Source organism: Ornithorhynchus anatinus, chromosome 2, assembly GCF_004115215.2.
Source record: "Ornithorhynchus anatinus isolate Pmale09 chromosome 2, mOrnAna1.pri.v4, whole genome shotgun sequence".
Lineage (NCBI taxonomy): Eukaryota > Metazoa > Chordata > Mammalia > Monotremata > Ornithorhynchidae > Ornithorhynchus > Ornithorhynchus anatinus.
Genome location: NC_041729.1, coordinates 34,631,555 through 34,657,401, shown reverse-complemented (window position 1 = coordinate 34,657,401; position 25,847 = coordinate 34,631,555). Strand labels below are relative to the sequence as shown.

Genomic DNA, 25,847 nt, shown 5'->3' with positions numbered 1-25,847 from the left:
GCAGAAGCATATCCATTCCATTCCTAGCTTGGGCGGTGGCTAGCAGTGGAAGGCAATCTGCTACCAGCCAAAACTCCCCTGTGCTGGGCAGCAGCGGCATGGGAGAGAGTCGAGGGCGGAGACCCAAATTGACCGTGCAGAAGAAGGCAGTGGTCAACCACTTCCATATTTTTACAAAGAGAACTCTACGGATACACTACTAAAATGATTGCAGAAGGAGGTGGGGCGTTCTGGGAGAGATGGAGAGATGTTCCCGTGGAGTAGTTCTGGGTCAGAATCAACTCGACAGCATAAGACAAGACAGCAGAAGAAGGCAGAATCTTCCTCCACCATCTCTTTATGCCCTGACCCTGAAGTCCAACAAGGAAGAGAATGCACCATGGTCAGGGATGCCCACCACCACCATCACCACCACCTCATGCTCCTCCCAACCTGTTCCCAGGACCAGAGGACTGTCCAACACAGTGGATAGTGCACAGGCCTGGGAGTCAGAAGATCCTGGGTTTTAATCCTATCTCAGCCACTTGTCTGTTGTTTGGGCTTGGGCAAGTCACATAACTTCTCTGTGCCTCAGTTATCATATTTGTAAAATGGGTATTGAGAATGTGAGGCCCACATGGGACAGGGACTGTGTCCAACTCGATTTGCTTGTACCCACCCCAGCACTTAGTAAAGTGTCTGGAACATAGTAAGTGCTTTACAAATACCATAATTATTATCACTAGTATTATTATTATTACCCAACCCAACCTCCAGGTTCCAGGCCCAGCCTGGGTGGACGTAGGCAAATCTATTCTGGCCCAGAGAGACCCCTGTTCAGTTCCAGTAGGAATCAGATATTTGAGGCCATTCTAGGGTGGGTCCAGGAATCTGTTCTTGATTGGAGGCCCCGGCCTCTTCCCTTAGCAGAGCCAAACTCTTCTACTCTGCATCCCAGCTGGAGTCTTAGATGTCCCCCAGATGGCGGAAGGCCTGAAGCTGAGCCCCCTAGGCCTCCCTCCCCACCCCCAGTGTTAGACCAGAACCTCAGTTTCCCAGATCGGGGACAGCAAACTGGCACACACACAGGCAATCATCTAAGGGGATTTCTGCTCCATGCAGCCCAGCCTTTAACTGCCCCTTATCCCCTCTTGCAGGGCTTACTTCAAGCCAGATCTCACAGATGCCGATACCCGTTTAAATGAGCATAGGAAGGGGCTGGGAAATCTAGCCTAGGCCGGATGGGAAGAGAAAGAGCTTTAGAGGTTTTCATTTCATTTCTAAAGCTCTGACCTGTAAGTATAAAGGAGAGATGGAGAGGGACCGAAGAGAAAGTAGATAAGAAAGCTTTTCTATTTAAGAAGAAGGAGGGGGAGAAGGGAAAATCCCATGAGTCTTAGCCCTTAGTCCAGTACTTCTGCGGGGCTCCCTATGCCACTGCTTTCTTCCTCTGCTCAGCAGGGAAGGTGACTTGTCTTAGATCATCCACCAGGAGGAATCATGGTGAGGGCAGGATTTAAAGGAGATTGCCGAGTTTCCTGGTGGTGGCTTGGCCCTGAGCTCTGCTTCTCCTTCCATGAGAACAGGAGGACTGTCAGACTTCTGTTTTCTGCCTCAGTCAATCAGTTTGGCGAGCCTCGGGGACGGGGGGATGCCTATTCTGGTATTAAGTGAGAACAGCCAGAATCACCTATACCTCTTCCTCCTCTATCATTATCAACAGTTATATTTCTTTAGTGCTAACTGTGTGCAGAGCGTTGTCACTGAGCGCTCAGGAAGCAGCATGGCATAGTGGAAAGAGCACGGGCCTGGGAGCCAAAGGATGTGGGTTCTAATCCCGGCTCTACCACATGTCTGCTGTGTGACCTTGGGCAAGTCACTTAACTTCTCAGTGTCTCAGTTCCCTCATCTGTAAAATGGAGATTTAGACTGAGCCCCATGTGGGACAGGGACTGTGTCCAACTTGATTACCTTGTATCTACCCCAGTGCTTAGAACAGTGCTTGACACATAGTAAGTGCTTAACAAATACTATTATTATCATTATTATTACAATGTAGTAGAGTTGGTAGACATGTTCCCTTACCACAGCGAGCTTATGGTCTATGAGAAACTCAACCTCCACTTAGGCTGTCAGTCCTCAATTTATCAGCAACAGGCTGGTCAAGCTGTGGAAGATAGTCCTGAATGGCTAAAACTGAAACGAGGGGCTTTTGGTGGTTTCCGATAGTATGAGGTCTCAAGACTATCATTGTCTTTATCGGCCATCATTTACTGAGCTCCCCCTCTAGACTGTAAGCTCTCTGTTGGCAGGGAACATGCTTACCAATTCTGTTATATTCTGCTCTCCCAAGTATTTAACACAGTGCTCTGCACATAGTAAGTGCTCAATAAACACCACTGGTTGGTTGATTGATTACCATCATGGGTGCAAATATTTTCTTAGTCACTGGGGGGACATAAGAAGTGAAGATTACAACTGGCTTCAAGGAGCTTCCGATTTAATGGGGAAGGCAGGTAGACATAAACTAAAGAATTGAAAAAGTCCAACACGAGAGACCAGATATGGGTGATGAACACAAACACGTCAATAAATCAATAACACATAAAGAAATAATTGATACCCAAGAGTGCTTTAGGGAGTTGACATGACTGGGAAGGTGGGGAGATTAATTGAGGAATGCTTTCTGGAAGAAGTGGATTTCAGAAGGGTTTTGAGGGAGAGGAGGGAGGTGGTTTGGAGTAAATGGGGAGGGGAAAGCTTCCAGAGAAGGAAGGGCTAATGTCAGTGCGGTGACTCCAACTCCGAAGCTTCTTCTGTCTACACAGCTGTACCATATTTGTGTTTAAATTATGGTGTCAACAATACCTTCTAAGTACTTTCCTTACAACATTCTGAAAATAATAGATGAATGAGACTACAATTCTCAAACGCTACATTACCAAACATCCAGTTTTCTAACTAGCTCTACTAGAGTTAGTTCCCAGGAGAACTAGACAAAGTCAAGTTGGAATTGCAGGACTTGACCCGCTCACCAGTTGGGTCAGTGCTGGGCCGTTGCCGCTAGCCTATTGTCCTTCCTCCCCAGAGAATGTGATACTCGCTGGATGGAGGCTGGTACTGAGCCTTGGTAGCAGCTCCATAGAAGTGACCTCTTTCTTCATCCTCTTTCCTGCTTCCACCTCTCCCCAGGGGGTTCAGTTCTTTAGCAAAAGAAGCTGATAGAACAGTTACCGTGTTCCCCAGGACAAGAGGGGACAGAAAGAGAGAGAGAGAAAGGGAGAGAGAAAGAGGAGAGGGCAGAAAGGGGAAGAGAGAAACAGAGAGAGAAAGGAGAGAGAGGGAGAGAGAGAAAGAGGACTCACCTTATCTGCCTCATGCCGTCACCCCTAGACCGGAAGTCCCTTCTCCACTTAAATGTGTCAGAACTCAGTCCTCCCTACCTTCAAAGTCATCTTAAAATCCTACCTCCTCCAATAATCCTTTCCTGAATAATTATCAGCATTCCAAATGACACAACCTATCAGCCACCTCTAGCATTAATATTCCATATTTACTGATCCTTACCCATCTTTTGTACTTCTATATATAAGGTACATTTGATTGAGCATTCATTGTATTTATTCTGATCCCGCTGCTCTAAGGGGGAGATAGACTAAACTATTAACGAGTGTTGAGAAGCAGCGTGGCTCAATGAAAGGAGCCTGGGCATGGGAGTCAGTGGTCATGGGTTCTAATCCCGGCTCCACTACTTGGCAGCTGTGTAACTCTGGTCAAGTCACTTAACTTCTCTGTGCCTCAGCTATCTCATCTGTAAAATGGGGATGAAGATTGTGAGCCCCAAGTGGGACAACCTGATTACCTCGTATTTACCCCAGCAATCAGAACAGTGCTTGGCGCATAGTAAGTGCTTAACAAATACCAATATTATGATTATTAAAGTATCTGTGGGCGGGGAATGTGTCTCATGCTTCTGCTTTTTCCCAAGTACTTATAATGCAATGAACTCTGTCGATCAGTCATATTTATTGAGTATTTACTCTGTGGAGAGGACTGTACTAGGCGCTTGGGAGAGTATACTAAAACAAAGTTGGGCAGACACATTCCTTGCCCACAAGGAGCTTATGGCCTAGAGGTAGGAGACAGACCTAAGAATAAATTACAGATATGTACATGAACAGGACTGAGGGTGAGGTGAAAAAAGGGTATAAATCCAAGTGCCAGGTTAATGAAGAAGGGAGAAGGAGTGGGGGAAATGAAGTCTTATTTAGGGAAGGCCTCTGTAGGCACCCATTAATTATCATTCCTACCATAATTACTACAAGAAAAAGAAAATACGTGATAGGCTCTCCAGACTCACCCTCCATTGCTCCTATAATACTCTATTCCTCTACTACTCATCCCAAGCGGTAATAATAGTAATTGTATTTATTAAGCATTTTTGGATTGGACACAACCCCTGACAATCAAGCAATCAATCAATCATAGGTATCGTGCTCTTACTGTATGTAAAACACTGAGCAAAGTACTTGAGAGAGCACAATATAACAAAATTCGAGGACACATTCCCTGCCCACAATGAGCTTACAGGCTAGAGGGGAGACATACATTTATATAAATACATTACAGATACATAAGTGCTGTGGAACTGAGGAGGGGATGAATAAAGAGAGCAAATCAGGGTGACGCAAAAGGGAATGGGAGAAGAGGGAATAAGAACTTAGTCAGGAAAGACCTCTTGGAGATGTGCCTTCAATACTGCTTTGAAAGTGGGGAGAGTAACTGTTGGATATGTCCCACATGGGGCTCACAATCTTAATCCATTTTACAGATGAGGAAACTGAGGCATAGAGAAGGGAAATGACATATATACATATATATTACATGTCATTAATATATAATATATATTATATCTGGAATTTATTTATATTAATGTCTGTCTCCTCTAGACTGTAAGCTCATTGTGGGCAGGGAATGTGTCTGTTTATTCTTATATTCTCTCAAGTGCTTAGTATAGTGCTCTGCACATCATAAGCGCTCAATAAATATGACTGAATTGAATGAATGAATGAATGAATGAATGAACTTGCCCAGGGTCACACAGCTGACAAGGGCAGAGCTGGGATTAGAACCCAGGTCTTCTGACTCCCAGGCCCATGGTCTTTCCACTAGGCCAAACTGCTTGTCAGTCGCAGCACTATCACTTTCCGGGGCCCACTGCCGAGGACAGGGAACACAGGCTCAGGACTCTGGTTCTAGCAGAGCTGAGGGAGCCATTTATTCTTTTAGACACATCTGCAGAGACTCAATTTAACACACCATTGTCGGGGTGGTTGACCACCTACCTGCCCATTTTTTTCACTAGCAACATTTGGAAGGTCTACTTATTCTCAATTAGTGGATGAAAGATTCTACATTCTCCTGCTCACTGATTCTTCAGAGGATTTAGCAGAGAATTACAGGATGTGTGAGATGTAGGTCTGAATGAAGGATCAGAGGCCTCCCAGCATTTTAGGAGTGCAGCGATTCCTTCCTTCTCCAAATGCCCCAGTCTTTTCCTGCAACTGGACCAGGAATGCATGAATCCTGAAGATGTTTTCTTAGTATCTGCCATAATCAATCAATAATCAGTGGTATTTACTGAGTTCTTACTATGTGCAGAGCACTCTATTAAGGGGTAGGAGAAAACAATACAGTAGACTTGGTAGATCAGATCCCAGACCAAGAGGAGCTTACAGTCTATAAAAGGACACAGACGTTCAAATAAAGGCCTTAAAACTCATTATTCTACCTCAACCGCAATCCCTTTTTTTTAATGGGATCTTTTAAGTGCTTACTATGTACCAGGCACTGTAGTAAGCGCTGGGGTAGATTCAAGCTAATCAGGTTGGACACAACCCATGTCCCACATGGGCTTAGAGTCAATTCCCATTTTACAGGTAATCAATCAGTCGTATTTATTGAGTACTTCCTACTTGCAGAGCACTGTACTAAGTGTGAGCCCTTTGTTGGGCAGGGATTGTCTCTGTTGCCTAATTGTACATTCCAAGCGCTTAGTACAGTGCTCTGCACATAGTAAGTGCTCAATAAATACGATTGAATGTATGAATGAGAGTACGGTACAACAGAATTAGCAGACACATTCCCTGCCCTGAGGCACAGGGCAGTTAAGTGACTTGCCCAAGATCTCAGAGCAGACAAGTGTCAGATCTTGGATGAGAAGGCTGACTGACTCCCAGGCCCGTGCTCTATCCTTTAGGCCACGCAGAGTGTGGGTGGCAGGAGCTATAAAGAGCAGCAATCTGCTGGTATACCTAATAATGAACCCCAATTTCTGCAGAACACCCCTCCTGGAAGTCAAAGCACCATTGCTCTGGTGAGCATTCAGCTGAGAGAGAGTTGGCCTCTGGGGAGATCCCTGGTTTAGAAGGTCAAAGCCATGGAGACCGGGCCGTGCGTCTCGGGGAGCCAACGTGGAGGCCACCACCTGTTCCATTCCTGGCTCTCGGAAACAAGGGGCTTCTTTGTGGAATACTGGTTCCCCTTGTTCAGGGTCCATGACCTCAGCTCCTTCCCTGGATCTGCTTTAGACGGTAACTGGACACTGCTCCCTACGGCCAGTATTCTACTCATGTTATCTATGTTCCCCGTACAGTGTGTGTCACCATTCATCTGCTTACGATATCCACGTACTAAAGCTTTTTAACCGGGCTTTACCATCTCGGTGCCCCAATACCGAACGATCCCAAAGGCAGGGTCCATGTCTTTCCTTAACTCTCCGCTCCATAACTGCTAGGATAATGCCTTGTTTTCCACAAGCACTCCATCACTGCTCGATAAGGACAGTGTTGATTGGGGCTACCGGCACGTAACGTTTGCCATCTCCAGAGCCCCCCGGGAGCCTACGGAAGACGATACGCCAGGTGGTACCACTGTGGGTATTTTTACCGGGAAAACTCGTGGATACACAACCGGGACGACCGCAGTTGGAGATGGGTCGTTCTGGGAGAGATGTGTCCACGGCGTCTCTATGGGTGGGAGACCACCGGACGGCGTGAGACCTCTGTGGGAGAGGATCGTGTTGGGGGGGGAAGAGGGAGGACGAATCTCCCGATCAACCCATGGATGGGTTGGAGTTTGGGAGGCTATTCCTGGGTCTGGCGTTCCAGGGATGACAGCAAGGGGTGGGAGTGGGGCAAGGACCCCCTCCCCCCAAAGAGCCCGAGGGGTGCCAGCCCCCTGGAGTGCGGTGGGGAAGGCAGACCGCCAGATGGTGCTGTTGGCATGGGCAGACCACCTGGCCTTTTTCCCCCCTCCCCGAGGGAAAGAGGAGCGTGCCTTTTCGAGGGCATCAGTCATGCTTCTAACTTTTCTCTCGGCCTCCCTCTCTCCACCCTCCCTCGCCTCTCCCCCTCCCTCCCTCCCTCCCTCCCTTCCTGTGTAAAGAGGGATTTCATTTCCATTGACACCGCCGAAAGAAAGACGTCCTCCGAAGGCAGGAGCGGCGGGTGATCGGGGCAGTGCCCCCAGGCACAGTCCTTAACCTGTCACTTTGACTGGGCGCCCGCCCCCGCTCCTCGCCCCCGCCCCCTCCTCGCTCCTCTGCCAGTTCAGTTCCTTAGTGACACGGTGGGAGTTGATTGAACAGTTGCCGTGCAGGCACAGTTTGGGAGAGGAGGAAATCCTGCCGAAAACTGTTGACGTTTAAATGGATGGAGGAGAAACGGGCCTCTTCCCCCCGAAAACCCATGACGCCCCGGCCGGGCTTTGTGTCTCCACGCTGTAGCGAGGCCCCGAAGTGACGGAGGAACACAGAGAGGTAAGGACAAAAAGCAAAACCAACAAAACACTTCGGGTGCAAGCCCGATCGGGGGACTCCTGAATGGGTGGGAGAGGGTTTTGTGTGTGTGTGTCCGTCTATTGTGTGTTGGAAGGGAGTGTAGGTCCACGTACGTGAGAGTGTGCGGGGTGAATGGTGGGGGGCTTTGTGGAGGGGGTGCAGTGGGGGGGAACTTGTTTGCATTTGAGGTTTTGGGGGGGAGTTTGGGTGTGAGTACGTGAGGGTGTGCGGGGTGATGGGAGGGTTATATGTGTAGGAGGTAACTTGTCTGAATAGGGGAGTATTTTGGGTGGGGAGGGAAGGTAGGTGTGAGTGAGGGTTTGGGGGTGAAGGGGGGTTGTGTGTAGGGGTGCGTTAGGAGGCAACTTGTCTGTGTTTGGGAGCATTTTCTGTGCGTAGGGAGAATGGGTGAGGGTTGGAGGGTGAAGGGGGGGTTATGTGAAAGGGGTGCGTTAGGAAGCAACTTGTCTCTATATGGGAGTATTTTTTTGTGTGTAGGAAGCATGGGTGAGCGTTTTGGGGTGACGGGGGCGTTGTGTGTAAGGGGTGCGTTAGGAGGCAACTTGTCTGTATATGGACGTATTTTTTTGTGTGTAGGGAGCATGGGTGAGGCTTGGGGGGTGATGGGGGGTGGTGTGAAAGGGGTTCGTTAGGAGGTAACTTCTTTGTATATGGAAATATTTTTTGTGTGTAGGGAGTATGGTAAGGGTTTGGGGGTGACAGGGGGTTGTGTCAAAGGGGGTGAGTTGGGAGGTAACTTGTCTGGATAGGGGAGTATTTTTTGTGTCTAGGGAGAATGGGTAAGGGTTTGGGGGTGACGGGGGGGGTTGTGTGAAAGGGATACGTTAGGAGGCAACTTGTCTGTATTTGGGAGTATTTTTGTGTGTAGGGAGTGGGTGTGAGTGAGGGTTTGGGGGTGACGGGGGGGTTGTGTGAAAGGGGTACGGTAGGAGGTAACTTGTCTGTATTTGGGAGTATTTTTGTGTGTAGGGAGTGGGTGAGGGTTTTGGGGTGACGGGGGTGTGTGTAAGGGGTTCGTTAGGAGTTACTTGTCTTTATATGGGAGCATTTTATGTGTAGGGGATGTGGGTGTGAGGGTTTTGGGGTGACGAGGGGGTTGTGTGTAGGGGGTACGGTAGGAAGTAACTTGTTTGTGCTTGGGGTATTTGTATGTGCGTGCGTGTGTGTGTGTGTAGGTAGAGTGTGGGTACGAGTAGGTGGGTGTGAGTACGTGAGGGTGTGCGGGGTGACTGGGGGTTATGTGTGTAGGGGTACATTAGGAGGTCACCAGTTTGTATATGGGGGAGGGGGGTGTGGGTGGGAGTGCGTGAGGCGGGGCGAGGCGGGGTGTACTTGGAGGGAGGGGGTTGTTTTGTGTGTGGTACGCGTATCGGTGGGCGGGATGGGGCAGAGGGAGTGCAGCGGAGCTTGTGGGTGGTGATGGGGGGCGTAACCGAGACCCCGAGATCCCCCCGCGAAGGGGGAACGTTGAGGGGAAGGCCGGGCTTCCCCTCCTCGGGGTGGCGAGCGCCGGGGCCCAGACCGAGGAGGAAGCCCGAGCGGCCGCCCGACCGTTGTGCGCAGGCCCCGGCCCCACTTTCAGGAAGAGGCCCCCCGGGGCCGCCTCGGCTCGGGCCTCGGCTCCGAGCGGGCGCGCGCGCAGGCGCGGGGGAGGGGGCGCGCGCCCTCCAACCGCCCCGGCCTCGGGCCCGCTGACGTCACGGGGGCGCGAGGACCTCGGCTCGCGGGCGCTTGGCGCGCGGGTGGGGGGGGGGCGCGGGGGGGAGGGAGGGGGAGGGGAGGGGAGGGGAGGGGCGGGCCGCGCCGCCTCCTCATGGCCTCCTCACGGCCTCCTCACGGCCTTCCCCTCATGGCCTTCCCCTCATGGCCTTCCCCTCATGGCCTCCTCCTCATGGCCTCCCGAGGCAAACCGCTCGGCGCTTCGGAAGTCGGGGCGCAGCCCCTTCGTGTTGTGGTTTTTTTTGTTTTGTTGGGGGGGGGGGGGCTTTTTTTCGGTGCGAGGACGCCTCTAGTCAGGCCCAGTCGAGGCCAGATTTCCAACCAGGGTGAAGGGGCGAGGGCCATGGAATGAAGCTGGCCTTTTACTTTGAAAGTCACGGTGGAAACTCCTCAAGGGACACGGGGGAGAGGATGGCAGGCCCTCGAGGCCACCGTGGTCTCCCTTTGCCCCGTTTTCGACGAGGGCAAACGCCATCGATTAGACTGTAAGCCCGTCAACCGGCAGGGACTGTCTCTATCTGTTGCCGACTTGTTCATTCCAAGCGCTTAGTACAGTGCTCTGCACATAGTAAGCACTCAATAAATACTATTGAATATGGAACGAGAGAAGCAGCGTGGCTCGGTGGAAAGAGCCCGGGCTTGAGAGTCAGAGGTCATGAGTTTGAATCCCGGCCACTTGTCAGCTGTGTGACTGGGGGCAAGTCACTTCACTTCTCTGGGCCTCAGTTCCCTCATCTGTAAAATGGGGATGAAGATTGTGAGCCTCACGTGGGACAACCTGATTACCCTGTATTCACCCCAGCGCTTAGAACAGTGCTCTGCACATAGTAAGCGCTTAACAAATACCAACATTATTATTATATGTAACAAGAGAAGCATTGGGGCTCAGTGGAAAGAGCCCGGGCTTGAGAGTCAGAGGTCATGAGTTCCAATCCTGGGTCTGCCACTTGTTAGCTGTGTGACTGTGGGCAAGTCACTTCACTTCTCTGGGCCTCTGTTCCCTCATCTGTAAAAGGGGGATGAAGATTGTGAGCCTCACTGGGACAACCTGATTACCCTGTATCTACCCCAGCGCTTAGAACAGTGCTCTGCACATAGTAAGCACTTAAATACCAACATTATTAAGACGAGAGACACGGGGGGGGGGGGGGACACGGACGTACCCGGTGACACGGCCTCTATTGTCATGCCCTCGCAAAGCCACTCTTTCCCCTATTTAAGACTCTAATAATTGCCCTTCCTTTGAAGGCAGTAGCCCCCCACAAGCCCAGGCCATGAGAAGGCCCTGCCTCCACTCAGCTGCACCTGGCTCTAAGACCCCAGAGGACCCCAGAGGCTCCTCGGTGTTGTTTTTCCTCTCCGGAGCTGCGTGTAGAAATTTCAAGGGCATTACATCTGTTTGCAATACATTTTCATTGCCACTGCTGAGCTATTAGGACCTTTCATTGACGTCAGAGGAGGGGAATTGCTTTTTTTCCCCCCCTTTCTCCCCCTTTCTTTCTTTCTTCCTTTCTGTAAGCCGGGGCTCAAGCTCAGGGCGCCTGCTGATAGCAGGCTTGTGGGGTTGGTGCGTTCTTTTATTTCACCCAGAGCGCGTTTCTCTGCAAACAAGTGGTGTTCCTGGCAGCTGCGACCTTGCAGCCAATGAGGCTTTTTCCTGTCACCCTTCTCCCCCTCCCACGCACCCCGATCGTGCCCTGTGCCTCCTCCTGGGTGTGGGCCTGGACTCAACGCCCTCCCTTCCCCCCAATTCCTGCGAGGGACCTATGGTGAAGTAAACACCGATTGAGCGAAACCCCGGGCCATCCCGAACTCCCAACACGCCTCACTGCTGCAGGTTTTCCCAGTCTCTGGAGGAAGCGCCTCTTCCCACATGACCAGTTGTGAACCGTGGAACACCCACGTAAAAAGACAGACGGGTCCACTCACACAAAGCGGAGATCCGACACCACTTCGATTCACATAATAATAATAATTCTGGCATCTGTTACGTGCTTACTCTCTGCCAGGCACTGGATTAAGCGCTGGGGTGGACAGAAGCAAATCGGGTTTGGACACGGTACTTGTTCCACGTGGGACTCACAGTCTCAATCCCCATTTTACAGATGAGGTAACTGAGGCACAGAGAAGTGAAGTGACTTGCCCTTCTTGTCGCACAGCAGAGAAGTGGCGAAGCCAGGACAGGATTAGAACCCACAACCTCTTGACTCCCAGGCCCGTGCTCTATCCACTAGGCCATGCTGTTTCTCTTAGTACAGTGCTCTGCACATAGTAAGCACTAAATAAATGCCACTGATTGATTGTTAGGTTGATAAAATTATTTTTTTATTTTATTTTATTTTATTTTTTAAAAATTGGGCTTGAATGACTAGATGGGTTATATCTACATGGAACAAATTAACAGGAGAATTGCCAACTGTCTACCCAACCACTGGACAGGTCTGCATGGACCAACAACATTTTAGAAGAAAATTCCCTTTACATTTTGCCCCAAATCTAAAAAAGATAAGTCAGCTGCCAAGTATATGTTCTCTCAGTGCTGAGTATAGTGCTCTGCACACAGAAAGCGCTTAATAAATACTATTACTACTATGTGCTTACTAAACACGTGGTCTTTGGGTCCTGTAGACAAACCAAGCAGTGTAGCCTAGTGGATAGAGCACGGGCATGGGAGTCAAAAGGACCTGTGTTCTAATCCCGACTCCATCACTTGTCTGCTTTATGACTCTAGGCAAGATATTTAACTTCTCTGTGCCTCAGTTCCCTTATCTGTAAAATAGGGATCAAGGCTGTGAGTCCCATGTGGGACATGGACTGTGTCCATCCTTGATTAGCTTGTGTCTACCCCAGCACTTAGAGCAGTGCCTGGCCTATACTAAGTGCTTAACAAATACCATTAAAAAAAACAACAAACAACCAAACAGAGCCAGGTTTCACCACTAATCCCACCTTAAAGCCTGGCCCATGAACTTTGATAGCACTCTGCTTTCGCTTAATTGACAAGGAACAATTCAGGGCCTTCCACTTTACCAACCTACCTCCCACCTTGCTCCCAGCCTTTAGGATGCCAACTCCAAAGCGGGAAGAAAAGGAGGGTATCATTCCTCCTCAAAATTGGCACTTTCTGGAGGGGGGCAAGGGAAGGCAGCTTCACTCCCACAACATGGGAGCCAGGCAGTTGGCCACAGCTAGCCGGTCCTGCCCTTAGGAGTTGGACGGGGCCGGAAGGAAGTGGAACTGCTAAGGTAATGGCTCCATTCTTTTATTTGCCTCCTGACAGCAGGCGGAAACTAGGCTTCTTCCTACCACGGGGCTTTTCCCACCCCAGCCCAAGTGTTGGGTAAGGACATACAACACCCCTGGCTCCTAGCCAGGGTGAGACAGTCCCTGGCCCTGCTGAGAGTGTGATGAGCAGGACCCTGGTCATGCCCAGGACGAGGAGATTTTGAATACCCCACTGGCAGTGGGACTAGGCTGACTCTGAGGATGTGATGGGAATTTGAGACTCAGGAATATATGTGTCCCCAGTGGGCTTTGGGGTGGGCTACAGGGTCTGTCGTCCCAGGCAACTCTGGGCCCGGAATGGTGACAACTCTCTCCCAAGCCTGGTTTCTAGCCAGGGTTGTAAGTTTTTGTGCTCCAAATGTTGCTACTCCCTGGAAGCCCCCAAACTCAAAATGAAAAGTTTGCTGTTGGGGGTTCAGATCAACGGGGAAGAAGGGGGTGCCACCCAGCCAGTAGCCACAGGCCAACCCTAAGGCAGGCATGAGGAAACAGTCCCACTGCAATTATGCCTCATCTTCACTGGCACAACCTCGTGTTTTCCAGCCCTGCCAGATTGAATTGAGTTGCCAAACTCCCTTTCATTAGCTGGCTAGCGAGTCAGGTTATGTTAGTCCTGTTAAGAACAGACAGAATCGGTGACCTTTTTTCTTTTTTGCTTTCACTCTGAGCACATTTCTCTGCAAACAAATGATGCTGCTGTCATCTGGGACCCTCCAGCTAATCAGGGTGTTCCTCCCACACTCCCCTTTCCTCCTGAATATCCGCGTATGCTTACGCCTCCCCAGTGAGTTATTCCAAATCTGTTCCCTACCCCTACCTTCTCCTTCTACTACTCCCCTGCAAGGAACATAGAACATGAAATAAGCACAGACTGAGCAGTGTCACCCAGGGCCAACCGGAGCACTGAGGTATAGCTCTGCTCCGTGTTTGGCTAAATGTTCTTGAACCAGGGCCAAACCGTGGGCGGTAAAAATGGGATTAGGGAGCGGACCCCATCTATTCCTGCACCTTTTGGTACCAGCCGCTCTGGTTTTGAAGTCATTTCTCAGAGGCCAGCCATGTGCTGGCTACTCTGACGACGATGGAACCTTCCATCAGGAACGACACATGAGCCCCAGGAACCTGAGCCGAGGAATCAATTCCAGTGCTAATGGCATGTGCGGAGCTCCTCGCGTTCTCTCATTCCTGTCAGCCATGTTCCTGCTAGGGCATGGTGTGCAATAAGCAAATAGAGGGGCAGGGAGGCAGCATTTTGAAGTGTGCTTGTGCAGTTTTGCCCCAGGTTAGCCAGTTATGGGCAGAACCAGTTTCGAACCCAAGTCTCCTGATTCTCAGAACCATGTTTTTTCTACTGGACCAACAGTAAGACTCACTAGGTACTATATCGAATGTAGAGAAAAAGACTTCTTGCCTGATGGATGTTTAGGTCCAATTAAACAGGCAGATAGGACTCAGGAAGTTAGGGAAATGGAGAGTAAGGGTGTTTGCCTCCAGGGGAAATTATACCATTTCATTTTTCTATCTCCTTTCTCCTAAGAGCTTAAAAGGACTTGAAAGGCGCTCATCATTGCATCCACCAGCCCAGTAGCCCTGGGAGGTAAGCAGGGGCAGGGACCAATATTCCCATTAGGTAGATGAGGAAATGATAGCACAGAATGGGAAAGTGCCTTGCCAAAGTTCCACAGTAAGTGGGTAGCAAATTCAGTGCTAGAATACTGAGACCTGGAACCCTGTGTGGGCCAGGGACTGTGTTTGACCTGATGAACCCATATCTACTCCAGCGCATAGAGCAGTGCTTGTCCTTGTCATATAGTAAGTGCTTAACAAATCTAATAACAATAATTAATAATAATAATAATAAAATTCAAGTGTCCCAACTTCCATTTCAGAACCCAACCCCCCATACCCCTGTAGCCTCACCATCTCTCCTCAGTGAAGGTGATATCAGTGCCATGGACTTTCAGGTTCTAGTGGTACCTAGGTCTTCGCCATCTGGCCTGAGCCACGGGGCCTCAGAGTTCAGAAAAGGTTTTCCCTGAGGGTAGTTGGCTTCTGGGAGAGATTTGAAAGAGGAGAAGCAGAGAGTTTGCCGGAGAGATAGGGGAGAGAATTTGACACCGAAGGAGCAGCAATGAAGGGCGCCTGGGCAGCGGCGAGGATAAAAGGAAACTGACTGACAGTTGTGCCAGTGGGCACTGAGAAAAGTATTAGAGGAGGGTGGAGAGGAAGGGTTTGCGTCTGCTTCTCAGAATTCCACACGCGCTGTCAGGACCAGCATGCACTTTCTGCCCTATGAGACGTAAAGAGGGAAGTGTTTACCGACTTGTCTGGTTTTCTCCTCACCCCACCGAAAGGCTGGCGACCACAGTGAAACCTGCTCATCCCGTTTCCCCAGAGGCTATGAAACAGACACATCTGTGGCAGGAAACTGCTGTCAGGGCCATTAGATCAGAATGCTACATGGGGGACATCCTAAAATGGGGGGGCTCTTGTCTCGTTAGCTGCCGAGAGTCAAAGGATCTCAAAGCCAAGGGGCTAGATGTCGAAGGAGACCACCGTTTTACCTGGCCCGGTTTACTGGTCCCCAAGTTTGAGCTGCCACTGAGGCAGGCGGGCTTACATCTCCGAGAGGCGCAGATGGGCCTCCTGCCTCAAAGAATGTGCCCAGCCCAGCTCCAAAAGAGATCTAGGGATCCCTTGATTTGGACCCTGTAATATGACAGTTGGGAACTTAGGATCTTCAGGCCCCCACCTCTCCTGTTTTCCAACTCTGGGGATTTGGAGGAACCGAGCGCCAGGGTAGAACTCCGCCTCTGGGGCCTGACTAGAAACTGGTTCTTCCACTGCTTATCTCTTGGTATTTATTGAATGTCCGTTCTGTGTCGAGTGTTGAATGAATGCACAGCTCTCTTTCAAAAATTGGTTTTGTCTGTAGGCTTGATGTGGGGTTGGGGGGTGAGTTGTTTTCTAATCATACTCAAGAGAAGGGAGGATTCCTCAGTCTGATTTATCCCATCACGGGAGACGTTTTCAGGAGGGGCTATGGGATAAGAGGTGAGTTTTGAATCAAGTGATTGTGGAATAGGAGAGTGATTGAGGTTTCTCTCTTGGATTGGAATAAAATGTATAGTTGGAATGAGAGAAAGGAGCAAAGATGTGGTGGTGGTGAGGGGAAATAATTATTTGACTGGAATGAAGACTGAGAGGCAGTGTTGCCTAAAGGATAGGGCACCGGCCTGGGAGTCAGAAGGACTGGGTTTCTAATCCCGATTCTGCCTCTTGTCTGCTGTGTGAACTTGGGCAAGTCACACAACTTCTCTGATTCTCAGTTACCTCATCTGTAAATTTGGGATTAAGACTGTGAGCCCCATGAGGGACATAGATTGTGGCCAACCTGTTTTCCTCGTATCTACCCCAGTGCTTAGTACAGTGCCTGGCACATAGTAAGCACATAAAACAAATGCCATTTTAAGAAAACAAACAAAGCTGGGAGTAGCAAGATGAGGGAAATGAAGGAGAAAGGCCCAAGGATGATGAACGCAAAGGCCTAGAGCAGTCAAAAAAGCGAATAAGATCTTAAACACCACCTTGGAAATAATGGCACTGTACTAAGTAATGGGAAAGACTAATTGGGTGGGAATTAGACATGCTACCTGTCCCTTGGGGGTTCTCACAGGTAAACTTGTTTGCTCGGATTGGGATTAATCCCACTGAGGGAAGAGAGATACATGGCTCTGTTTTACTCTTTCCCCAAGATCCACTCTAAACTTGGCCCTAATATCTTCTCAGCAGTCAGAACGAGAAACGTCTGGGTGTTTCCCGGTTGTTCCTTTCTCTTGCCAGATGGGTTAAAAGGAATGTGTCAATTCCCAGGAGAGGGTGGAGTAGCTGTCCTGCCTCACCAGAGAAAGTGGAGAAGCACTGGTGTCCCGACTTCAGTTTCTTCTTTGCCACAGCCACCCAAGGGACACTCTCCTTGGCAATTAAACCCACACCTGCACCCTCCAACAGAAACGGCTAACATATTAGTCGTCAGAGCCTTAGTCGTCAGAGCCCTTCTTTCCTTTTTAGTTTCCCACAGCATTTTACAGATTTAAACCCCGTAAGCCCCACCAGAGCTGTAGGCAGCTGCTAAGAGAAGCAACATGGCCCAGTGGATAGAGCACGAGCCTGGGAGTCACAAAGACCTGTGTTCTAATCCTGGCTCCTCCACTTGTCTGCCATGTGACCTTGGGTAAGTCACCTTTAACTTCTCTGTTCCTCAGTTACCCCATCTGTAAAATGGGGATTAAGAGCATGAGGCCCATGTGGGACAGGGTCTGTGTCCAACCTGATTACTTGAAGCAGCATGGCTCAGTGGAAAGAGCCCAGGCTTTGGAGTCAGAGGTCATGGGTTTGAATCCCGGCTCTGCCACTTGTCAGCTGTGTGACTGTGGGCAAGTCCTTCACTTCTCTGGGCCTCAGTTCCCTCATCTGTAAAATGGGGATGAAGACTGTGAGCCCACGTGGGACAACCTGATTCCCCTGTGTCTACCCCAGTGCTTAGAACAGTGCTCTGCACATAGTAAACACTTAACAAATACCAACATTATTATTATTATTTGTTCTACCCCAGTGATTACAAGAGTGTCTGGCACACAGTAAGAGCTTAGGAGTACTTGAAAAAAATAGGAATTGTTGTCCTTCATGAGGGCTAGGGAAGCCTAGAAAGGTAAAGCATTGGGATCAAGATCGCCCATCAGGTCAAGCAAACAAGATGCCTCTAGAAGATCAAGAGGTGGGTTCATGCTGCTTCCAGTGAAGCAGGATGACCTAGTGGATAGAGCACAGGCCTGGGAGTCAGAGGACCTGGATTCTAATTCTGACTCTGCCACTTGTCTGCTGTGTGACCTGGGGCAAGTCATTTCACTTCTCTGTGCCTTGGTTACCTCATCTGTAAAAGGGGATTAAAAACCCTACTCCCTCCTATTTAGACTGTGAGCCCTATGTGGGATAGGGACTGTGTCTAGCCTGACTATCTCATATCTACTGCAGCACTTAATATAATGTTTGGCACATAGTCAGCACTTGTAAGCACTTAACAAGTACCATGATTATTCATTATTACTATTCTTTTGCATCTTGCTGACCCATTGCTCAGTCCCTTTAGCCGTATCCCCTCCAGGCCTTCTAAGTTGCCACTTATGCTCTGTATCATATTATGTTTATAAATTAAAACCTATAAATTATATCAATGCCTGTCTCCCCTTTTAGACTGTAAACTCGTTCTGGTCAAGAACGTGTCTACCGACTGTTGAATTGTACTCTCCCAAGCACTTAGTACAGTGCTCCGCACACAGTAAGCACTCGAGAAATGCCTTGGAAGACGATGCTTGTGAGGGATAAATCCAAGGAAACGGTAATCCACCACAAGTCCTCTAGCAGTTCCTGGGGGAGGGAAAACTAGAAACACACCCAGTGTTCACTCTCACTTTTCATTCGGTGGCTGGCCTCGGGAAGCTTTTAATTTTCAGTGACCACTGACCCACCCAGTCTGAATTGAAGGAGGTTGGGCCACAGTGCATCCTGAAACACACAATCTACTCTCCACTATGTGCACCTATGTAGAAAAAAGGACGGGTGGCATATTATAGGCAGTCCTGGGCACAGGACCCTCTAGACTGTAAACTCACTGTGGGGGAAGGAGTGTGTCTGTTTATTGTTGCATTGTTCTCTCCCAAGTGCTTAGTATAGTGCTCTGCACACAGTAAGCTCTCAATAAATACAAATGACAGGAACGGCAGGTTTGAGTCTTGTGTTGTCCTATGTGAAGCGCCACTCCACTCACCCTGGAAAATGATTTTTCCCTCTCTCTAATTTATATCTCTCACAAAGGTGATGGGGAGAATAGGGGAAAAGAGAATGGGAGGCGACTTTTCATAAAAAAAAGGAAAAGAAAGAAATGAGTCAGGTTTATTATCCCTTTGAGACAACCAGAGAAAATCTATACCGAAGGCATGAAATAGCAATAAAAATGGACTTTTTGCCAAAGCAAAATTAATTGAGTGAATCTCACTTCTCAAGCCCGAGCTCCGAGAGGCTTATGAGCTAGATATGAACTGCGCCGGCCCCTTCCCGGCTCTGCTCCCTCCGGGGTAGCACCCTCCCACTGCTCCCCAGTGCTGGCTAATTAAGCAAGACATGACGGGGCTCTGGAGGACTCAAGCCCAAGGCGGTCATTTCAGCCTTGGCTGCGACCCGGGGTCTTTGGCAAATCGAGTTACCGGTCTCGGAAGGCTAATCCCAGGAGCCAACGGAGAGGGGCACTTAAGCTCATACTCAGAGGGGAGGTACCATGCCTCGGCTGCCTCTCCCCCCTCCGGATATGTAGGGAGGTTGGGGATTTAAGGGGTTCGAGGGCTCTCCCTACCAAGTGGACTTTGCTCCTGGGGGACAACCACCGAAGAAATCAGGCGTGAGAGCACAGCATCTTAGATCTGGGGACATCCTTTGGTCACCTCCACCCTTTCCGTACGTGTAAAGGAAGGAGATGAGGGAACTTTATGTACATGGTAGGAGAGGGGAGGTATGGAATTCAGCCCCCTTTAATCCAATTTGCCCAGGAAAACTCTGGCACCAGCCCAGCCCGGCCCCCCAAGCCACCCTGATTGGGCCCCTGGATGCCATGCTTTGGCGAGTTGAACTGTGCGTTTGGCAAGTTGAACTTGTGTGTACTTGGGCCCTCAGAGCTGCCGAGGGGACCCTGCAGGAGCCTCTTGAGGGCCAAGCCCCAGACAGGTTTGCTCGTTTCTCCCCAGGTCCTCATTTGACGCCCCCAGGCCTCAAGCCCCAGCCTGCCTCCCAGGCTCACGGTTGGAAGGTAGACTGGAGGTGGGAGGCCAGCATGGGGTGGGAAGGTGTGCTAACTGGGCCAGCGGGGAAGAAAGAAGCGTCAACAGCAGAAGGGCGAGACAGCCGAGCCCTCAGCTCCAAAGCAGGCCCCTGCTTGCAGAGGGGAAGGAACCCGGCCGAACCACCGAGGCCCGAGACAGGGAGATCAAATAGCAAGGGAGGCAGGGGGCTGGGCGGCAGTCCCTAGGAAGGGGGGGGGGGCGGGGGTGAGGGGGCGGGAGACAGACGAGGCAAGGGGAAGGGGATTCAGACACTTTTCTGGGCCCTCTTTGATGCCTGCCCTCTAATTCCAGGGTCCCAAATTCGAACCCATACTGCATGGATCCCTTTCAATCCCTTATCTTGCACGGGCAGCAACAATCGGATTGCAGGGAAGGCAAAAACAATCTGTTTGATTGACAAACAAAAAACCATTTTTGCACAAAAGGAGGGAGGAGAGGGCTGGCAGGCTTGGCTGCCGCTGCTGCTACTGCTGCTGCTGCTTCCCCCCAGTCTCCCTCCCCTCTCTCCGCCCTCCACCCCCTACCCCCCGCCCCAACTCTCTCCCCCGTGCTGACAGTGTCGAAGCCGGAGCCACTTGCTCCTGCCAGCAAGACACCCGGCGTTCTGACTGGCTGAGTTCAATGTCAGGCACTCAGCAGCAAATGTCATTGTCAGCCCTGCTGTCTCCTGCCACGGCCAGGCTGCTGCGAGCCCCTAAAGGAACATAAGAGACGGGTTTCGAGGAACGCTCGGGGAGATCTGGCGTCCTAGAATTACTGCTTCCCCCCGCCCTCTCCTCCCCGCCACCTCCAACACTGCCCTACCTCTCTTCCTCCCTCCCTTCTCCCTGTCCCCTGTTCCCTCCCTCCTCCCCTCCCTGCCTCTCTCCCTTTCCCCCCATTCCTTCCTTCCTGCTCCACTGCCCTGCCTCACACCCCCCTCGGTTGGCTGGCTGGTTGGCTGGGGTATTAGGCCCGGACAATGGAGGCGCAGTAAACAGCACTGGAGAGGAAGCTGGGGGCCGTCAGGTAGCAGAGAAAGACATCGGATCTGGAGGGAGCTCGGCAGAGAAAGCAAACAAACAGGGGCTTTGTGAGGCAGCAGATTGGATTCTCAGAAGGGAAGCGAGGGATGTACGCGGGGGAGGGGAAGCCAGGCAGGATATTAGAAAGACACTGAGGCTAATAAAGAGGAACGGGAAAAGGGCAGGAAGGGTGGCCAAGGACTCCGGAGGCTCCTGGGGTCAAAGGTATCCGTCACTCCAACCGTCACCGATCTGAAAGGCAGTGAAAACCCCCTCTCCCCCCTCAACACACCTCCTCATCTCACACTCCCCAGGAAAAACCGCACTCTAGGAGCCAGAATCCTCACATTCCAATTCTAGTTTGCCGCTCAAAACTACTCCGGGCCTCAGTTTCCCTCCGGCGACCCAGACCTAGGATCCCGGGGAGCAGCAAGCTCGCTGCGCCTCCCAGACAAGGCACCGTCGCATCCTTCGGGGGCCGGGAAGTCGGCTGAGTCCCCAGTGGGGTGGCTGTTGTGGCGGCAGGGGTGACGCCAAGCCTCGCAGAAGGAGGATTCGGGGCCCAGGATGGCTGCCTCCGACAAGGAAGGGGAAACCAGCCAAGCTGGAAGGAAAAGGGCTTGCGCCGTCAAACCCGCAAGGCTCCATAGTTGTGTGTGTCTGAGCATGCAGAGCAGAACAGGCTCCAGTCAGCTCTTAAATCCTTCTCAGTCAGAACGCTGGAAGGCCCGGATAGGGAGCGAGGCACCACGACGCTGCCTTTCTGCGGCTGCCGCCTGCCAAGCTTGCTGCGGGGAGGACTTTAGGAACGCTTGAGGAGAAGCCGATATCCCGGTGGCTGAGGGGGAAAGTGGGAAGCAAGGCTTCTGGGTTCTACTGATAATTTTGCCCACACCCAGGCTTGGGTGGCACTTAACTTCTCTGTGTCGCAGTTACCTCATCTGTAAAATGGGGATTAAGACCGTGAGGCCCATGTGGGACAGGGACTGTATCCAACTTGATTAGTTTGTATCTATCCCAGCGCTCAGTACAGTGCCTGGCACATAAGAAGCACTTAATCCCATAAATAAAATACCATCCTATAAATATAAAACCATAAATAAAAAAACAAGACATCGTGTCTCTAGAAAGCGAGAGTTAATCCCTCTTGGGAATAGGAGCTGTTTTTCAAGAGATTCGAGCCCAGAAGGCAGAAAGTGCTATTTGCTGGGCTATTTCCTCTTGCTGGGTTATTGGCTCTCCCCCAAAATTGGGCTGCATTGGTCGGGTGCAGGAGACAGAGGGAGCTCCTCATATGCCCACCTTTTGCCCACTTCTTGTGTTTCCTTTTTAGTGAATCTCTTTGGTGATATTATATGTCGCTACTGTCTTCGTACCAACCCAGCCCACACATTTCATTCATCTAATGCCAACCTACTCACTCTTCCTCGATCTTGTCTATCTCACTGCTGACCTCTCACCCCTGTCTTGCCTCTGGTCCTCTTCATATTTGACAAACTTTCACTCTCCCACCTTCAAAACCCGAACTAGTGTGGCTCAGTGGAAAGAGCATGGGATTGGGAGTCAGAGATCATGGGTTCGATTCCCAACTCTGCCACTTGGCCGCTGTGTGACTGTGGGCAAGTCACTTAACTACTCTGTGCCTCAGTTCCCTCATCTGTAAAATGGGGATTAAGACTGTGAGCCTCACATGGGACAACCTGATTACCCTGTAACTACCCCAGCGCTTAGAACAGTGCTCTGCACATAGTACGTGCTTAACAAATACCAACATTATTATTATTATTATTAAAGGAACATCACCTCCAAGAGGCCTTCCCTCGCTAAGCCCTCATTTCCTCTTCTACTTTCTTCTATGTAGCCATGATCAGCTCCCTTTATTCACCCTTTCTTCAACCCCACACTTATGTACATATACAAAATTGATTTATTCATATTAACATCTTTCTCCCCCTCTAGACTGTAAGTTCCTTGTGGGCAGGGAATATGTTTACCAACTCTGTTGTATTGTACTCTCCCAAGTGCTTAGTACAGTGCTTTGCATACTGTAAGTGCTCAATAAATATGATTGATTGATTGATCTCCCCACCCCTCCCCTTATATATTGTTTTCCCTTTGTTCTAAGACACTTCATCTAAGTCCCCAAACCTACAAGCACAGGAAAGGAAGCAACCATAGAGGAATGGAGAGAAGATGTTTGGAAGTCTTCAAGGGGATGGGTGGCTCATTTAAGTGTTGGGAGTGTGTCTTAGCTCCTTTCATTCATTCAATAGTATTTATTGAGCGCTTACTATGTGCAGAGCACTGTACTAAGCGCTTGGAATGAACAAGTTGGCAACAGATAGAGACAGTCTGACGGGCTTACAGTCTAATCGGGGGAGACGGACAGACAAGAACAATGGCAGTAAAGCTCCTTTGAACTCTCCCTTTAACATTCATTGAACTTGGTCAAGTGGTCTGCATTTAGTAGATGCAAGATAAATACTACAGGCATACCTCATGATGCAGCGGGGTTATGCTATGTTTCTTGAAAATATTGTATTGGGAATAGTTGTCTCATGGGCTACATAATTCCATAGACTTAAATGATATAAACTGGCATCCATTCCAGATGATCTGGAAAAAAAATGAAATTCCCTTTCATGCTATACACCTATTGAACACATGGTAAACCTTTATTAAAATAATTCAAAGAAAAATGTTCATGTTTCTACCATATACTATAAAAAGAAATCCACTCAAAAATATTAGCGCCCAAAACTTGAAGCATATAATTATCTTGTATCTAACCCCCAGCACTTAGCACACAGCAACCACTTAATAAACCCCATAAATCTAACGAAACAAGAAGAGATTCAATACTCTAACCCTAAAATGATGCAATTTTCCCAACCACTCAGTGATTCTGCCGGCGTTAACTGATAAAGCACACTGGTCAGGACCAGGAGAGTATTTTTCCCCATTACCCCCAACTCCTTTCCCCCTCCCCATTCCTGTCCTGGCCTATTCCTAGCTCCTATTCCACACACACCTCCCTGTTGCCCCTTTTGTGCTAAACTGTGCTGAGAAGTACAGTTTTTTGGTTCTTTCTTTTAACTTGAATTCTAACCTCAGTGACAGCCACAGAAGCTACCACTGCCTGTGCTTCCTTCCCCTCCCTGCTACTTCCCATTTAACAGCTTGCAACCCCACATCCCTGTCTCAGTCGGGGCCACGGGGACAGAGACAGCTGTGGTTTGGGGAGGGATAGGGGGACAGGGTCCTCTTTCCAGTAGCTGCTGCCCATCCTCCCCAACATCCTGCCCTGATCCATCCCTGGGGCCCCAGCTCAGGGAGCAGGGCTTTAAACCAGCAAATGGCAATTAATGAGGCAAGGGAGGGGACTGTAATGGCAGCTGCCATTAAAAAAAAGTAAAGAAAGAAAGGAAAAAAAACCCTGAAATGATCTCTCCTCTAAACCAAGGAACCAAAAAGCCTTAACACACAGCATAGTTCAGCTCAAGGGGAGCTTTAGGGGTGGAGAGGGCAGAAAGGTAGTTGTGAACAAGTGAGGGTGGAGTGTTGGTAAAGTGTGGGGTAGGAGGGGCAGAGAGGGAAATGACTTACCTGCAGCAAGTAGATTACATGTAGGAGGCAAATCTTCCTCGTGGTGCGGTCCATCGGTAAAATGTGTTGTACATATCCCAGATTTTATGAATTATGGGCTTTACAAAACTTGGGATGTGCTTATTTTGGTTGATTGATTGCGGTAGAAGGTGGCTGGGAGACAGAGAAAACAAACAAAATGGATCCCTGTGCTCCATCCTCTCTGTTTTTACAGGGCTCTTTCTTCCTCTTTCTTTCTGAGGGGTGGGAGAATATAGGTTCTGGTCACTGTGGGGTGTTGCACCCCAGGGGCCCCCATTATAAACAGAGGGGATCACTGCCATCCTCCAGCATCCCCGTGGAAACGCTGTAGTTTCCAGCACGCTTTACAGGGCAATATTGCCATCTGGGACCAAGGCTCTTTGAGACGGTCAGCCTGTTTGGACTCCACACCTCTGGGGTACTCTCAGGGGTGTCTTGACTGCCCTTCCCCGGAAAAAAAAACTCAAGCAAATATGCATAAATCAGTACCATTAGGTAGGCCCTTGCCTTGGGTTCAGTGAAATTTCTTCCTGTGCTGTGAGGTCCAGCAACTGAGAGGTACAGTGTGGCCAAATCCTACAGAGAGCCTCTTCCTCCTTGGAAGAAATAAACCCTCTTTGTGTAGGGTCCTGGGATACCACAGTGAGCTAACTCAACACTGACTTCACAAGAGCCTTGGGCCAATTCCCAGCTCTTTTGAAGCCAGCACCTCAGTGGTCACGGCCAGAATTGAGACGGAGGTATCGGCCCCACTGCCCCTCCTGGAAAGGGAGAGTTGCAGCCGGGGAGCCGTTTGTGGGCAGTCAAAACTTTCTCGGTAGATCTGGAGATATTGTTGGCCTCCTTCCAAGCAGTCCCCTCTGAATAAACCCTTTCCTTTCCTTCTTTTGCTACTAGAACCACAGAAAAGGGCCAGGGTACAAAAGTCCTGGGAGGGGCCTGTTTCAGGAGTGCACCAAAAGGGAAGGGAGGGAGAAATCAGTCAGTCAATCAATCAGTGGTATTTATTGAGCACCCAGTGTGTGCAGGGCACTGTACTGAGTGCTTGGAAGCAGGGTGGCTCAGTGGAAAGAGCCCGGGCTTTGGAGTCAGAGGTCATGGCTCTGCCACTTGTCAGCTGTGTGACTGTAGGCAAGTCACTTCACTTCTCTGTGCCTCAGTTCCCTCATCTGTAAAATGGGGATTAAGACTGTGAGCCTCACGTGGGACAACCTGATAACCCTATATCTACCCCAGCCCTTAAAACAGTGCTCTGCATATAGTAAGCGCTTAACAAATACCAACATTATTATTATTATAATGCAAGAGTTAGTAGTTATGTTCCCTGCCCACAAGGAGCTTACAGTCTAGAGGGGCATTTCGCTCTCCCATCCTCCCTTCCCCCCATCTCTGCTCATTTGTAGGTGCTGTTTGTCCTAAACATACTGATCATCACCTCAGGGAGACCTCCCTTAGCACCCCCATCAACTGCCTAGTTAG

General features: G+C 50.0%; 1 protein-coding gene across 1 annotated transcript in view; it reads left to right on the top strand.

Annotated features, from left to right (window-relative positions):
* The first annotated feature begins 7,440 nt into the window (after window positions 1-7,440).
* RAI1 (retinoic acid induced 1) overlaps window positions 7,441-25,847 on the top strand; it is a 185,785-nt gene continuing 167,378 nt past the window's right edge. Inside the window, 1 exon segment of the mRNA XM_029058291.2 lies at window positions 7,441-7,798. The gene's annotated coding sequence lies outside the window, so the exon portion shown is untranslated.